This window comes from Equus caballus, chromosome 20, assembly GCF_041296265.1.
Source record: "Equus caballus isolate H_3958 breed thoroughbred chromosome 20, TB-T2T, whole genome shotgun sequence".
In the NCBI taxonomy this organism is placed as follows: Eukaryota; Metazoa; Chordata; class Mammalia; order Perissodactyla; family Equidae; genus Equus; species Equus caballus.
Genome location: NC_091703.1, coordinates 6,446,333 through 6,462,378, shown reverse-complemented (window position 1 = coordinate 6,462,378; position 16,046 = coordinate 6,446,333).

The following is a 16,046-nucleotide window of genomic DNA, read 5'->3' as shown; positions in this document are numbered from 1 at the left end:
AGTATTGGGGAGTTTTCCTCTCCAATATCCTGGTACTTCAATGGCCTTTAATAACACTTTATATCACTGAATTTACCCTGAATTCTGAATCATAGCAAAATATTTTGGCTGTGGGTTTGATTCATGGCATCCTGTTTAGTTGTTAACTGCGGCTTCTTGTTAGTCTTTTAAAAATAATATTATATTCTGTTGGTTTTATCAAAAGATTTCATAGCTCACTGAATTTACTCATGCTGTCTTTTCAAATCTATTTTTTTTTTTGGTGAGGAAGATTGTCCCTGAGCTAACTTCTGTGCCAATCTTCCTCTATTTTGTATGTGGGATGCCGCCACAGCATGGCTTGATGAGCAGTGTACAGGTCTGCACCTGGAATCTGAACCTGTCAACCCCAGGCTGCTGAAGCAGAGCTCGGCAACTTAACTACTATACCACTGGGCCAGCCTCTCAAACCTATTTTTCAAATCAAAAGAGTGGTACATGAATATGATAAAAAGGAAATCAACAGCATAAAAGAATATAAGTGAAAAAGTAGAAAAAAGTCTTTCTCCCACCCCAGGCTTCCAATCCTCCAAGGCTGCCTCCTCAGATATTGCCACTGTTACCAGTTTGCTCTGTATCTTTCTGGAATTTTCCATGTATAATAGAAGCATATATATATATATTCATTCTATGCATACTGATCTGTATCCCGCTTTTTCCACTTAATGTCTCTTTCCATCTCAGCTCATATATGTCCACCTCGTTCTTTTTCAAGACTGTTATATTGACATTCAAGGCTTGTCTTTTACATTTTAATTTAATTTTTAGAACAATAAGACATTCATTTTAATTTTAGCCTCCTCTTCTGGCCAGTAGCAGACCACCAACCTGGGACAGGCCTTGTGTGGTCTCATGATAGTGGCCCTGGGAACATGTCCCAGTAACACAGCATTTTTTCCTTCCTCGCATTCCTGAAGCCTGTAGTTCCCTAACCAGAACTTCATCCCGTTGATTTTAGCTTTGCCCAACTTCTCAAATGTGTATATTCCTGGGAATCTCGTGTTCTTTTTCATCCTGGTCTCAATACCGGTGGATTTCTCAGATCCTTTTCTGGGGATATGTTTAGCTGGGATAGGACATTGACCAAATTGGAGGCCCTGGGAACTGGAGGTGAGGGTGTGAGGGGAGAGAAGGGAGAGGTTGGGACCCCTGTTTAATTCATTTCCTGATTTATTTTTTCATGGTAACATCCTTCTCCCCTGCATCCCTTCATGGTGGGTGACATCAAAGGGAAGGCAGTCTGTTTTACTCGTCAAACTGTGTCTACACTTGGGAGAGTCCTTGGAGTGTGGATATGCGTTCCAGTCTGAACAAGAGTTCCTTTCTACTGGGAAAAACAGCAAGCAGGAAGAATGATCTCTTTGATAACTTGCTAAAAGCTATGACTCTCTTTAGAAAAATAAACAAATACATAACAATTCATACACCACTGCAGCTATTAATTGTTTGTAAGTTAGTGTTATATATTGAGCAGTTGTTATGTGTTGGGTACTAAGTCAAACAGCTCTGCATAGTTATTTATTTATTTTTATTAAGCTTTACAATAATAGTCCTCTGAAATAGGTCTGTTACCTTCATTTTACGGCAAAAAACTCAGGTCCAGAGAGTTTGAAATGCACAGGTAGCAAAGGACAGAGTTGGGTTTGAGTCTCTCTCAAGATTAAGAGCTCCTATGTCAACATACCTCTTTGACCCACTGAAGCTGGCCTGCCGTGGAAAGTGTCAAACGCAGGGGAAGATACCTACGGCGGATGGGGAGAGCACAGGAACACACCTGCGAGCAGGCTGCAGCTCTGGGCAAAAGGATGGTCTGAACACGCAGCTGCCACGGTATGACACTCAACAGACGGGGGGAGTGGTTCCCTAGCCAGGAGGTGAACACAGGTGGCAATAGTGAGAGGAATGAATCTTAACGACTAGACCACCAGGGCTGGCTTGAGACTGAATAAGGCACACGTTATTTACCCTCAGTGCTTAACACAGCAATGGTGACAGTGGTAGATGCTCCCTGTGGGTGCTCTCATGGCATTGCAGGCTATGGAGGGAATGGAACTTACAGGAAATCGCCACAGCGGGCTCACAGAACCTCATACCACCTTGCTCATTGATGTTTAGGACCCAGTGGCAGCTGGGGGACCTAAGAGCACCTATGGTGACCCTTGCCGCTCCCCTGGAAGCAGGTATTGTCTTTACCGCAGTGACTTCACTTGCCTTGCAAACAGATGTCTCTCTGCTCTTCCATTTCTGTCTGCTTTTACACATGGACGGTTGACTGTCTTAGAGTCAAGCTCTAGAAGAGATGATCTGACTGGCGGGTCGCTGTCTAGTGTAAAGTGTCCCTCTTGGGCAGAGTCCCCATGCCAGACTCCTTCCTAGACCACTAATGCTTTATGTGCGGTCCAGGCATTGATTCCTGGATGTGGTAAATCTTGGTGTAATCTGGAATTTCCTTGGGTTTCTGTGCACGGAGACAAATACTCAATACAATTTCTGCTTTGTCGAATGTCCAACTTATTAAGGGTCAAGCAATCAACATTCATCTAAATATTCAGACAGTAGTTACACAATGATTAAACACAAAAGAAGTTATGAATTTCACAAATTGGATTCCTCCCAATTTAAATATTGGCTGCTAAATTTAATTTAGGTGCTCACAAATCTAATATTATCAAGTACTGTTGGCTGTTTTAAACAACTTAAGGAGACAAAACGTGCAAGCAATATCAAAAATTACAAAGCGAATTGGCACTTGATCTAAAAATGCCTACCAACGTGCTAATAACATGGATTTAAATTTGTTACTCCATTATCCGCATTCGTATTCCCTTATTTTGTTCTTGTTGTTACCCTTAACCATCAGTGTTTCTCTACTCACCTAACATACCCGGGACTGATAACAATGCAGCACGTTCGTGTGAGTGAGAAAATGGTCCTTCCTTGAGTAAGAAAAGAGGGAGTAGGTTATTTACTTCTCACTAATAACGGTTACAAACAATAATTATGGCAGTCTAAGTGAATTATACAAAGCAAATTATTGAACATAAAATGGTAGTTCAAGTTTTAAATCATAATAGTTAGAAAATTTTGAATTAACTTCTTTGTTATAAAATAGTTACATGTCTTGCTGTCATGGAAACCATTTTTTGAGGGACATTTTCAATGTTTACTAGTTTCAATATTTTGCTTTCTGTAGAAATGGTTGCCATATTTATAGACCTTCTTATGACATTGTAGTTGTTGCATTCACTTTCACTGTTATTCTTTAAATTACGGAAGTTATTTAAAACATTGAAAAAATAGGTGAAAGCAATTGTTTAGGGTATTTCTAAAGCAAGGCAAATACATCACAGATGCCACCTGGCTGACAGCAACTTAAAGACCATCCTGACATTAGGGATGTTAGAATGCAAAAAGGTGTGCTATAAACGCCTGTGTACCAGCGCTTTGCTTCAGAAATACAATCTCCAGCTCTGGCCAAGCCCCTGGTGTGTGCCTCCCTGGTCACATCACCTCTTCCCCACCCTGTGGACACCCTCGCTGCTGACTGCTGCGTGTTCATGTCCTCGTTTCTCTACTGTTATTCCAGACCAGTGCCCCCCACATACATTTTTGGTCTTGCTTTTAAGTATTCTTCTGCGACTTGCTTTTCCTCTCAGTGGTATGTGAGGTGCAGCCCTGACCCCAGGTCATCTTCACTCTGGGACTGTCCCCGCCGTGCGTGTCCACACCTGCTCTGTCCCCTGCCCGTCTTCACTCTGGGACTGTGCCCGCTGTGCGTGTCCACACCCGCTCCGTCCCCTGCCCGTCTTCACTCTGGGACTGTGCCTGCCGTGCGTGTCCACACCCGCTCCGTCCCCTGCCTGTCTTCACTCTGGGACTGTGCCCGCTGTGTGTGTCCACACCCGCTCCGTCCCCTGCCCGTCTTCACTCTGGGACTGTGCCCGCTGTGCTTGTCCACACCCGCTCCGTCCCCTGCCCGTCTTCCCTCTGGGACTGTGCCCGCTGTGCGTGTCCACACCCGCTCCGTCCCCTGCCCGTCTTCACTCTGGGACTGTGCCCGCCGTGCGTGTCCACACCCGCTCCGTCCCCTGCCCGTCTTCACTCTGGGACTGTGCCTGCCGTGCGTGTCCACACCCGCTCCGTCCCCTCCTCATCTTCACTCTGGGACTGTGCCCGCTGTGCGTGTCCACACCCGCTCCGTCCCCTGCCCGTCTTCACTCTGGGACTGTGCCCGCCGTGCGTGTCCACACCCGCTCCGTACCCTGCCCGTCTTCACTCTGGGACTGTGCCCGCCGTGCGTGTCCACACCCGCTCCGTACCCTGCCCGTCTTCACTCCGGGACTGTGCCCGCTGTGCGTGTCCACACCCGCTCCGTCCCCTGCCCGTCTTCACTCTGGGACTGTGCCCGCTGTGCGTGTCCACACCTGCTCTGTCCCCTGCTCGTCTCCCTGCCATCCGAGGGGGCAGCACTCCTGTCCTTGCTGAGTCTGTGGCCTGCACTGACTGTCTGCGTTCGGGCCCTGGGGGAGAGGAGGGAGACGAGGAGGACAGAGGGAGGGGACGGGGGTCCTTCCCTGCCAGCAGCCTGGGGACACGAAGCCAGGAGTGCAGGAGCGGGGTGCCCTCACACTGGCTCTTGAGTGAGAGTGTGGGGGGCCCTCTGGGGACTGGGGTCTTGGGCTTCAGCCCAGTAACATCACACAATCCACCGTGTGGCCACTGCTGGGCTGTGGGGCATGGAGTCCCACAGAGGATGCGTGTGGCCCTGAGATTCCTTTATCTCCGTTCCTCCACTGAGGCTCAGGGAGGAAGGCTGTGGGGTCCTGGCTGAGAGTGGGGTCCAAGGTCACCGCCTCCCTGGTCCCGGATGTCACAGTAGCAGCAGGGACCTCGGCCCCCACAACCCTCTGCTGTCTCCACGATGGCCCGATGCTCCCCTGAGGCCTCAGACAGACGCCCACCCTCAAGCTCACGGGGGCCCGTGGTGGTGTTGCAGAGGGCGGGCTGGCCCTGCTGCTGTCACTGGCAGAGCCTGGGCTGGCTGTGTCGGCTCCCCCTGACTGGGGAATGTCTGGGGTCTCTCGGGGCTGGCGGTTTTGTCATCTCATGGGTCCAGCTGGAGGACAGTTGCGGTGGACACATCAGCCCCTGCTCCATGGTGATGGGAAGTTCTCCCTTCTCCGCCTTCTTCCCTCCTGGGCGTTGGCACCGGCTGGGAGGCCCTGTGGCTGCCATCGTGATGGCTCCTGTCACCTTCCCTCTGCAAGGATGAGAGGAGGCTCCCGCTTCTGGGCCTTTAGCTCCATAGACCTCCATATGCTTCCTCCATGGACCTGCCAGTGTCTGTGCTCCTGCAATCGCCACATCCATGGCCCTCTGTGGAGGGCCTGGTATCCAGCCCACTGCCACACGGCAGCACCCACCAGGACCTCGTTAGGACACCATGAGGACCTGCTGGTGGCTCCTCCCCGACCCCACCTCTTCTTGGGCCTGGGGGCGGGTCCTGTCCTTGCTGCGTTTGCCCATCCTGGGCTGCAGATGTGGGGCTGCTGCCCTCAGGGCCCTGGCTGTGGGGCCTGTTGTTGCCCCTGCTGCTGCTGCTCATATTGTGGCCTTTTTGGCCCCAACTGCAAACTGGGGGACTGTGGAAGGAATGAGCCTGCGTGAACAGACAGGGCATTCCATGGGCAGAGTCTGTGTGTGAGTGTCATGCTGGATTCTCTCTGCACAATGCCATCAGAAGAAATGGCCCCAGACACCCCAGGGACATGTGAAGATTGCTCGAGCTGAACTAATCCTGACCCTTCTTGCGGAGCTCTGTGACCGCTAGTCTCTTCCTGCCTTCTGCCACAATACAGCCACCCATCGTGTCCCTGGCTGGGGTGGCCTGGGGCCTGCTGCACCTCCACTGGAGGTCTCAGGAGCGAGGGCTTCTCGGTAGGCAACGAGGTCTTCCCAAGTGCCTGAAGGGGCACAGCTGGAGGTGAAAGGCACAGCCAGTGGCAAGTGTCAGATGCAGCTTCTGTTTACCCCAACACGGACAGATCTGGACAGACTCCAAGGGAGGGAGCCTCTTTCCTCCTGGCCTGGCCACATCTGTCATGCTGCTCTTGACCCGGGGCTGGTTGGGCCACTGGCATGACATTGGGCACTGGGCAATGGAGCTGGTCATGCCATGCCCATGCCACCACTCAGTCAGCACTCACATCAGTCACTTCTCCTTGCTGATCTGGACATAGTCAAACACTGGTGTGAACATGGACATTTCAGTTTCCCTGCACGACTTTTGCTGTGGGTCCCCAGGGAGATGCATGGTCACAGGGGCTTGTGATGTGGCAACCTCCATCCACTGCTCATGCTATCCTTTTTTGTGTGTGTGTGTATGAGGACGATTGGCCCTGAGCTAACATTTGTACCAATCTTCCTCTATTTTTTTGTATGTGGGATGCTGCCACAGCATGGCTTGATGAGCACTGTGTAGGTTTGTGCCTGGGATCCAAACCTGTGAACCCCGGGCCACCGAAGTGGAGCACGTGAACCTAACCACTACACCACCAGGCCGGCCCCTATCCTTTTTTTAAAGACAGCTCTGCCTCTGGTACCTGATCTGCTCAGAGGGTTCCCCAGACCACAGCCCCAGCAAGAAGAGAGATTGCAACTGCCTGTCTCCCTTGGGGCCTCCGCCTTGGTTCAATGTCCACTCATGCCGGGCCACATTTTACTCTACTGCCCTCTGTGATCTCTCTTCGTCACACACTCCTTTGTCCTTGTGTCCTTGTCCCTTATAGCTGGCTGGCCCCTCAGGACAGGATCACTGCCTCCTCTCCACAAAATGCACCATCACCTCCACAGGGGCAGGCCCACCTACTTGGGGAGCAGGTGGGAGCCCCATTGCATTTTAATAGTATTGCTGTGGCTGTTGTGTGAGACTCAGACCTGAGGGAGCAAAGCGGAAGAGATATTACTTGGGAGGCTACTGCAACAGTCCAGGCAAGAGGTGATGACAGCTTGGGCAAAGAGGGTACAGTGGATAGGCGATAGTGCTTGTGTTGACCATAGTTTTTTTTTTTTGAGGAAGATTAGCCCTAAGCTAACATCTGCCACCAATCCTCCTCTTTTTTCTAAGGAAGATTGGCCCTGAGCTGACATCTGTGCCCATCTTACTCTATTTTCTATGTAGGAGCCCATCACAGGATGGCTTGATAAGCGGTGTGTAGGTCCATGCCCAGGATCCGAACCTGTGAACCCTAGACCGCTGAAGTAGAGAGTACGAACTCTGTCCACTTGTGTGCTGTGCCACCAGGCCAGCCCCTTGTGTTGACTATATATTTTGGAGAGAGATCAAACTATGTTTGCTGGTGGACTGATGGAGGTGGGGTGCAAAGTCGAGGATGACTCCAAGATTTCAGCCTCAGCAAGTGGGTGAATGGTGGTGCCACTTACTGGGACGTGGCAAATTGGGGGATGGATTTGGAATGAGAGGGATCTAGAGCTCAGCTTCGGACAACTTAAGTTTGAGTTGCTTATCAGATGTTCAAGGGTAGATATATTCAGCCTAGGCAGCCTGGAGTTCAGGGAAGAGTGTGGAGTGGAGATACAAATTTGGGGGTCTTCAGTGTATAAATGGCATTTGAAAGCATGAAGGAGCAAGACCACTTAAGTAAGTGTAGAATAGAGAAGAGGTCTGAGGATGAGCCCAGGGGTTCCTCTAACGCTGAGAGGTCAGGCGATAGGAAGATTCAGCAAAGGAGGCTGAGAAGGGCGGCCACTGAGGTAGAGGAGAGTCAGGAGAAGCTGGTGGCCTAAAAGCGGAGGGACAGGTGTGTTTCAAGAACAAAGTTATCAACTGTGTGAAAGGCTGCAGATGGTAATGAAAATTGCCTGTCCGATCTGGTATGTGAAGGTCCTTGTGATTTGATGAGACCTGTGTTAGTAGGAGCAAGCCTGGTTGGAGCAGGCTGTGGAGAAAGGGAGGTGAGGGCGGGGGGTGGTGGGCTACAGACGCTCTGGAGGGTTTGCAAATGGGAGCTGAGAAGAGGGCCGGTTGTTGGAGAGAAAAGGGTAAAAAAAAAAGGGGGAGACTTTGAATACTTAAAAATATCTTTTAGACAATTTAATTTTACTTTATTTTATTTTGAACACCTTCATTGAGGTATACTTTATATACCATAGCATTCAACAATTTTAACTGTGCAATTCCATGATTTTTAGTAAATTTCCCAAGTTATGCAACCATCACCATAAACCAGTCTTAGAACATTTCTATCACTTGAATAAAATCCTTTGTGCCCATTTACAGTTAACCCAGTTCCTACTTCCAACCTCAGGCAAACACTGATCTGCTTTTTGTCTCCATAGATGTGCCTTTCCTGGGAGTTTCATACATATGAAATCATCCAGCATAGTGTCTTTGGTGTCAGGCTTCTTTCACTTAGCATGGCACTCACTCATGTTGCAGGGTGTATCCTTTTGTTCTTTTCATTGCTGAATAGTATTCTACCAGAAAGATATCCCACATTTTGTTTTTCCATTCACCAGTTGATTGTGGAAAATTATTGTTTAAGAATGGGGGTTGTAATAGTGTAGTCGGGATGCCATAACAAATTACCACAGACTGTGTGGCTTAAACATCAGGAATTTGCTTTCCTGGAGGCTGGAGGTCCAAGATCAAGGCGGCAGCAAAGTTGGTTTCTGGTGAGACTTTTCTTCCCAGCTTGCAGATGTTACCTTCTCGCTGTGTCCTCACATGAGCTTTTCTCTGTGCACACAGAGAGAGAGAGAGATCACTGGTGTCTCTTCCTCTTCTTATAAGGACTCCAGTCCTATCAGATTAGGGCCCTCCACTTATGATCTCATTTAACCTTAATTACCTCCCTAAAGGTGCTCTCTCCAAATACAGCCACACTGGGGGTTAGGGCTTCACACAGGATTCTGGGGGGACACAATTCAGTCCATAAAGGGACATCACATCGTATTTGTGTGCTGAATAAGAATGATCTAGTCCAGGATTTCTCAACCTTGGCACTATTGACCCCACTAGATCCCAGTAGCAGCCCCTGGTAATGACAACGAAAATGTTCCCAGGCATTGTCAAATGGTTTTTGGAGGATGCAAAATTATTCTTGGTTGAGAAGCACTGATGGAGTAGAAAGGAAATTGATGACGCATGAGACAGAGGAGATAACTGCAGGAGCAAAGCCCTTGTGATGGCAAGAGGAGATAGGATTCAGTGGTGAGTGGGCCGGAATGGGAGCAGAGAGAATCCATCCACAGCATGAAGGACACAGAGGCAGGTCAGGTGGTAGATTTGCTGATGGGGGCGTGTGCTAACTTTCTTTTTACACTTGTCTTTCTCAGTGAATTCAGCCACCTGTGGAGGGAGCAGGTCTGTGTAGCTCATACATGGCTACTGGAGAACCAATCATGTTTAATTGAAAACCTTCCAAGGGAAGAGGGAATTGATATTTCCTCAGGCCCGGATACCTACCACATTCTTCCTTCTCTGAAGGCAGAGCACATTGTTTAATCCACTTACCGTAGTTCAACACATATTAGAGTTCTTGATGTATGTGCACTACCAAATTACAAATTACTTGAAGACGGGCACTGTCTCCTGAGTATCTCGCATATCTGTGTCTCCTACAACAAATAACTCAGTCCTTAGGAGGTATTCAATAAATGTTGAATTGAAATGAATTCTCATCAAAACTATATAATCTTTACTTTCTAAATAATCTGACTTATAACACTAGTAACTCTCCTAGAACTGACTGGTGGAACTAGTAGGTAGACAAGAGATAGCTGCACTACTAACTATGATTTGGGGAATTCTTTCAATTTTTTCCAAAAATGATCTTATCAACAAAACCAGGTAATATAAACCAGTACTTCTCAAACGTCAATCTCCGTCTGAATCAGCTGCTGGTTTTAGAATGCAGATTCTGACTCATAGACCTGGGGTGGGGCCTGAGATTCTGCATTTCTTACAAGCTTCCAAGTCATGCTGTTCCTCTTGGTCCATGGACCGCAATTTGACTAGTGAGGGTCTAAGTCCACAGCAGGCAAAGAGCTACCACGATTACTGCTGAAGGTGTGAGGGTGCCGCAGGGAAGCAGCGAAAGAGGGGAACAGATCTTACAGTGCCATGTGGTTTCCTCAAGCTGGGAGGGGGACGTTAGGAATCAGCATTTCGCTACGGTTCAGAATTCACAATGCTCTTGGCTTAGAGACATGGAGAGAAAACAATAAAAGCAAAGCTCAGAAGAGACAAAGGGCATTGTGCTCGCAGGGGAGAAACTCAACCTTTCAAATCTCTGAGGAGCAGTGACAGGGTAGATGCACGTGGAGCTGAAAAACGTCTAAAAATCACGTGGAGCCTGGGCTGACCATGAGTCAGCAACAAGGCGCTCTGGTTTGGAAGTCAAATCTAAAAGTGGACTTCACAATTAGAAACCACGAGGCAATCCCTATTATATTTAGCACTGCTCAGAACTTTGCTAGAATGCTGCATCTAGTTTTGAGTTACATGAATCTAGAAAGATGAAGAAAACTCAAACAAACTTCAGGCGAGAGCTTCAAGAGTGAACAAAAAGTTGAGAAATAAGCTTTAGTGGTTAGAGGAAAAGGCCGCATGGCAGTTTAATAACAGTATTTTGTCCACAAGGGATGTATTCACAGGGGGTGGTAAGCAGTACTTTCATATTCTCTTGACCAACTAAGATGAGATGCCTTCAAACTGCTTCACTGGTGATTTTGGTTGGACATGAAAATAGTTCCTCATACAGAGGGAGGATTGTTAGGCATTGGGATGTGCTACCACGGGATGTTCTTGAATATTTTTCCTCCTAGAGCCCTTTTCGTATTTGTTGGGGATTGCTAAGTGGAACCCAAGTGAAGACAAAGAGATGGCAAAGCTAAAATTGTGAGTGGTGTCCACCAGGGGCACTCTGGACCCCTGAAGACCAAAATGGTCGATAAAGTCAATGTTGGTTGCCTTCCTTCTCAGGATGTCCTGGGGGTCCCTGAAGGTACCAGGGCGAAGGGATCACTCACTGGTGTCATTGCTGAGAGTTGCTAAGCCTACTGGGCACACAGAATGAGACAAGGACCATGGGATGTGTGTGGTGGAGTCCAGGTAGGGTTCCAGGTGCTTCACACCTTCCCTCTCTGGTCTGGTTCCTCAGAGCCAGCCAACAACACCGCCTGAGGCAAGTGGAGTCCCGCCTAGAGTACAGCTGAACTGGAAAATGAGGTCACATCAAGATTGCACAGCAGGGTTCTTATAGAGCAGGGCAGTGATTCATATTTGTGTGAGGATCCAGCAGGAATAAACAGGGTGAAACAGGAACTGGAGAGCTCATTCTGCAGGAGACAGCAGCTGCTCAGTCCCAGCCCAACGCCGCCACTCAAGAATGATGGTCCCACATCGTCAGATCTCTTGAGCTTTTAAGAGAAGTCAGATATCTGGATTTCTTGCACAGATCTCCCAATTTTAAAATATACTGTGAAATACTAAAAATTCTGGAAATCTCCATGTGGGCCAACACCACGCAGACCAACCAAAGGCAGCTGCATCTGGATTTAGTCTACAGGTTCTGAATCTGACACCTCCAATATGAACCAAGAACTGACCTGTGACTCATGAGGGAACCAACGGGAGTGCAAGCCCAGAGGGACAGTGCTAGCTATGGTGTCGGGGTTTGCCCTGCCCCCTTGGGTCAACATTACAGAAGGTTCTACGGTATACATTTTATTAATTGGGTGAGACAGTTAAAACAGATGTTTCACTCTGAATTAACCAGATAGCTGCAGCTGTGTAGATGTGCCTTACAGTTCAACCCTAAGATGTCACCCAACTGCCCCTTCCCACATGAAAGATACAAAACAATGCCCAACACTCAGAGAAACACAAGCTTCTGGATGTTAACATCAGCTTCCCTTTAGGCTGGGTCATTTTCACGGCAACTCATACCAGGCTGCTTTTGAAGGCGGTGGACGTGCTTGGGATGAGAAAGCTCCACCTTGTCAAGAGCAGACTTTCTAAACAAAAGCAGGTGTAAGCTGGGAACCACTAGTCATTATAAACTGAGCGCCTTCCAGGAAAAATGCTGCCAAGTTCTCACGCGTAGGACATGTTGAGGCGGCTGGTGCTGCAGTCGCGCTCTGGGTGTGGGGTGCTCTGGGGAGAGGGGTGAGATGGGAGTCAGCTGACCCTGCCTTCTGGGGGCTTTTCCCACAGTGGTGAGACATTGTGTTTTTACGAGTGGCCATTAAATCATAAGATTTTGCCAAGGCTGACTTATCTCTGGAGGCCTCCACTGGGCTGGGAGCGTGCTGGGTCCTGGGAATGCAGGCAGAGAAGCCCAGTGCTTCCTGCTTCCTCCTGATTCACCCTGGTTAGAGCTGGAGAAAAGAGATGGCAGTTTCTATTCCACTCGATCCTTTCACACAGCTGGAGTTCACCGCAATGGGACATTTGAAGTGCTTTGTTTTTGTTTGTTTTCTTTTCTATGTATTTTATGAGATCAGAATGAGACACAGAAACTTGGTAGGACGTCTCTTGAGCGTCCTTTTTGCTACTAGGAAAGAATTCCATTTTGTTTCTGTTTTCAATAGAAATAATTGTAAATTCTGAGAATCACAGAATGCCCTCACAAGTAACAGGTTCAGGAATAATTCTATCAGAGTTACACGGTTTGCTTTGGCCTGGAAAAAAAAAAACCTGATTAGTTAAATGCTACACTGTTGCTAACATGAATATACCAGTGGATAACCTTTTGGAGAAATTGTTCCACGTGATTGAAAAATTATTTCTTTATTCATTAAACACGTGAATGTCTAGACATTGACCTGTACATTCTAAGGACATAAGGTCTTTGTTCTAAAAAATTTAGAATAATAATATAGTTGCTATTTTGTTGAGGGTTTATCCTGTGCCGGACCCTGCATTCACAGTTTTGATGAATCCTCCCAACAATCCTTTTGAAATAATCAATATTATTATTTCCACTTTCTGGATGAAAGCTGAGGCTTCAAGAATGTGCCCAAGGTTACATAACTAGCCGGGGGCTGGACAGGACTATTTTGCCATAAAATCTTATAATTTAACCAGTGCTCTATCTTGTCTCCTGTAGGCTTAATGGGAGAGGTGAGATTTACACACAAGTAGGAATGAAGCGTTTCTGATTGCTACAATCAGGAGTAACCTCTTGTTTGCAGAGCCATATTTTTTGACTATCTTTGGAGTTGGCAGATGTTCATCCTCTGCCAGTGAACTTGACTTCTGAAAGCAGCCCGAAGTCCTTGGCACCAAGCCTGGTCAGTGTGGTGGTTTATACCACTTCCAGTCTAAAATGTGGTGAGATTGAAGTATTATCACTGGCTTGAACATGTTTCCAAAAGAGGCACTTGGAAATGTTTTGTTTGATGGTAGAAGAAAATATCGGCTCTCCAGAGACGCCTATTGTGAATAGACCTTGAAGGTGCATGGACGGTTCTGGCAAGTGGCATCTTCTATTTTATTCCAGCTTCTTTGCATCCCTGGCCCTGAAGGAACGAATGACCTCCCCATGTGCTGGGCACAGCATCATGGTTCAATAAGCAGTATATTGATGGATTGCTTCATGGTGGCACCTGTCATCTTCTGCAATCCTAGAGTCCCTGCTCACCTCTCTCCTTTTTATCCTTTGGAGGAGGATGCTGAACTCTGGCTGAGGTTCAGAACTTCCAGATTAGCATATGGATCTCACAGATCATCTCTTCCAGTTCCCTCTTCTCACTTGGGCTGGGGCTCTGGGCTCCTTCTAGACTTCTCAGGGTGCTGTAGGGTCATTGCAAAAGGCTAGTGCCAATTGCAGCCTTCCTTCCCTCTGCATTCCCCCAGAAAGAAGCACCTACTCCAGTGGTAAGCCAGATATTGAGTCTTTTGCTTCAAGAAGCTTCCCTGCAAGTATGGCTCACGCGGGATTTCAAAGCTTTTTCCTTCTGTCCTGCCTCTTTGTCAGAGTTCTTAATCTGTGCTCCACATGGTCTGGGGCAAGTTTCTTAACCTCCCAAGACCTCTGTTTTCTCATCTGTAAAATGGTGGTGGTAGTGGAGGTGGGGTGATCATGATTATCTTCCTCATCCAGTTGTTATTTGAAAGAGCATACATTTGGTTGCTTGACTTGTCTTGAATACACTTTCTAATTTGGGCAAGTAACTTCTCTGGGCCTCAGTTTCCTTATGCATAGAATTGAAACAATGCTGAATTTATCTTAGTTTTGTTGTAAGGATCAAAGGAAATAATATGTGTACAGAATTAATGCATATCCTAAAATACAGAAAATGCTCAATATTAGTTATTATAATCTTACTGTGTTGTCCTGGGAGTCATGGATGGCTTTGGAGGGACGTAGTCCATTACATGCAAATATAGGTGTGTATATTATGTGCACATTTTCCGGGGCAGGGTTCCATGACACTCATCTGGTTTTCAGAGTCCAACCCTCTCCCCTCCCCTGACCAAACTCAAGAACCACTGATCTAGAGCTTAGATACGAAGAACTCACATACACCCTAGACACAACCTCAAGAGCAGGGTTGAACATTGGCCTTGTCCATGTCTATCTCCTGTGTTTGAACTTAAAACCTTGAGTTTGATTCTCTTCTCAGCTCAAAGCCAGCTCCCCAGCCCATACCTTTCCTTCATGGCCATGTGTTATTTGTGTGCATGTTGTCTATTGTGGCCATCTGCCTAACTAGACTACAAGCTCCTTGAAGGCAGGGACTTAATCAATCTTGTGTCCCCAACAACGGGAGGCTAACCACAGACCTCTAAACCAGGCAGGTGCTCTGAAACTCTCACTTAATAACCAAATGTCTGGATTCATCAAGCAGTGTGGATAGATATCTTCAGGAGCCATCACTCTGCAGCCCAAGTTGGGAGAAGAGTTGAGGGAAGACTTGAAGCGTTCAGACCCAGATGCTAGTTGGAGGCTGAACTACTTTCCATCCCCCGGTGGGAGATTTCCTCTCCAGGTGATTCTCGGACAGGTTGGGGCAGGTTGGGAAAATGTGGAAATAACAAGTTGGCTTGCAAATGCATTGGCTAGCTTTGCTTAGGCAATTTTGGTGGAAAGAGAAAAAGGTAAAACAGGTAATACCTGCTCTGTACTGAAAAATAAAATTGTAGTTGGGCTAAAAGGGAATCTTCTGCTTGGCTTGCCCAAATGATTCAGGGGCGATCAGTGGTGGCCTGCGAATGTGGTCTGTTGCCATGACATTCTGCTTGACTGAGGAAAGTGTTTTCAGAATTTAGGAATTTAAATAGAGGACTAGAGCTTTCTTAAATTCTGTTTAACTACTAGGAGTAGGTTAAAAAAAGGTAAGTCCTATCAAGTTTGGTAAAATTTAGAACAAACATTACGTTTGTGTTTCTGTCGCTTCTTACCATCTTTCTTCTAAGGCATACCAGTGAAAAGACTTAGTTATGCATTGGGTTGTTATTTTTTTCCAGAATTTATATATCACACTAGAGAATGTAAAGTAGTTCGTGAAACCCTTAATATCCCTGAACTTTTTCAAATTATGAATTTATTTTTCCATTAAAAAGTCACGTAAACATACATAAAAATCTGAAGAGTAAGAGAAATAAGTCACTTAAAATCTAACCACCCATGTTCGCATAATCCCTTATCACTGTTACTATTTTTTTGGTATTTCTTCCTTGTGTATACTTAAAAATTATAGTGATGATTTACATATAAGTCTGTATCTTGTAATTTTCACGTACACATTCACATAGGCATTTTTCTTGATGCAGTGTGGTCTTTGTCACCATCATAGTTAGTGGTTGTATGTTTTATTCAGTGTGTGTGCCATATTCTCCTGTTGATGAACATTTGGATTGTTTCCTTGGTGTTCTGTTGTATCAAATGCCACAGTGAACATCTTGGTGCATAAAGGTTTTCTCCAGTTTGAGTGATTTTCCTAGGCTTGATTCCCACTAACATCAGAGCCCTGGACGA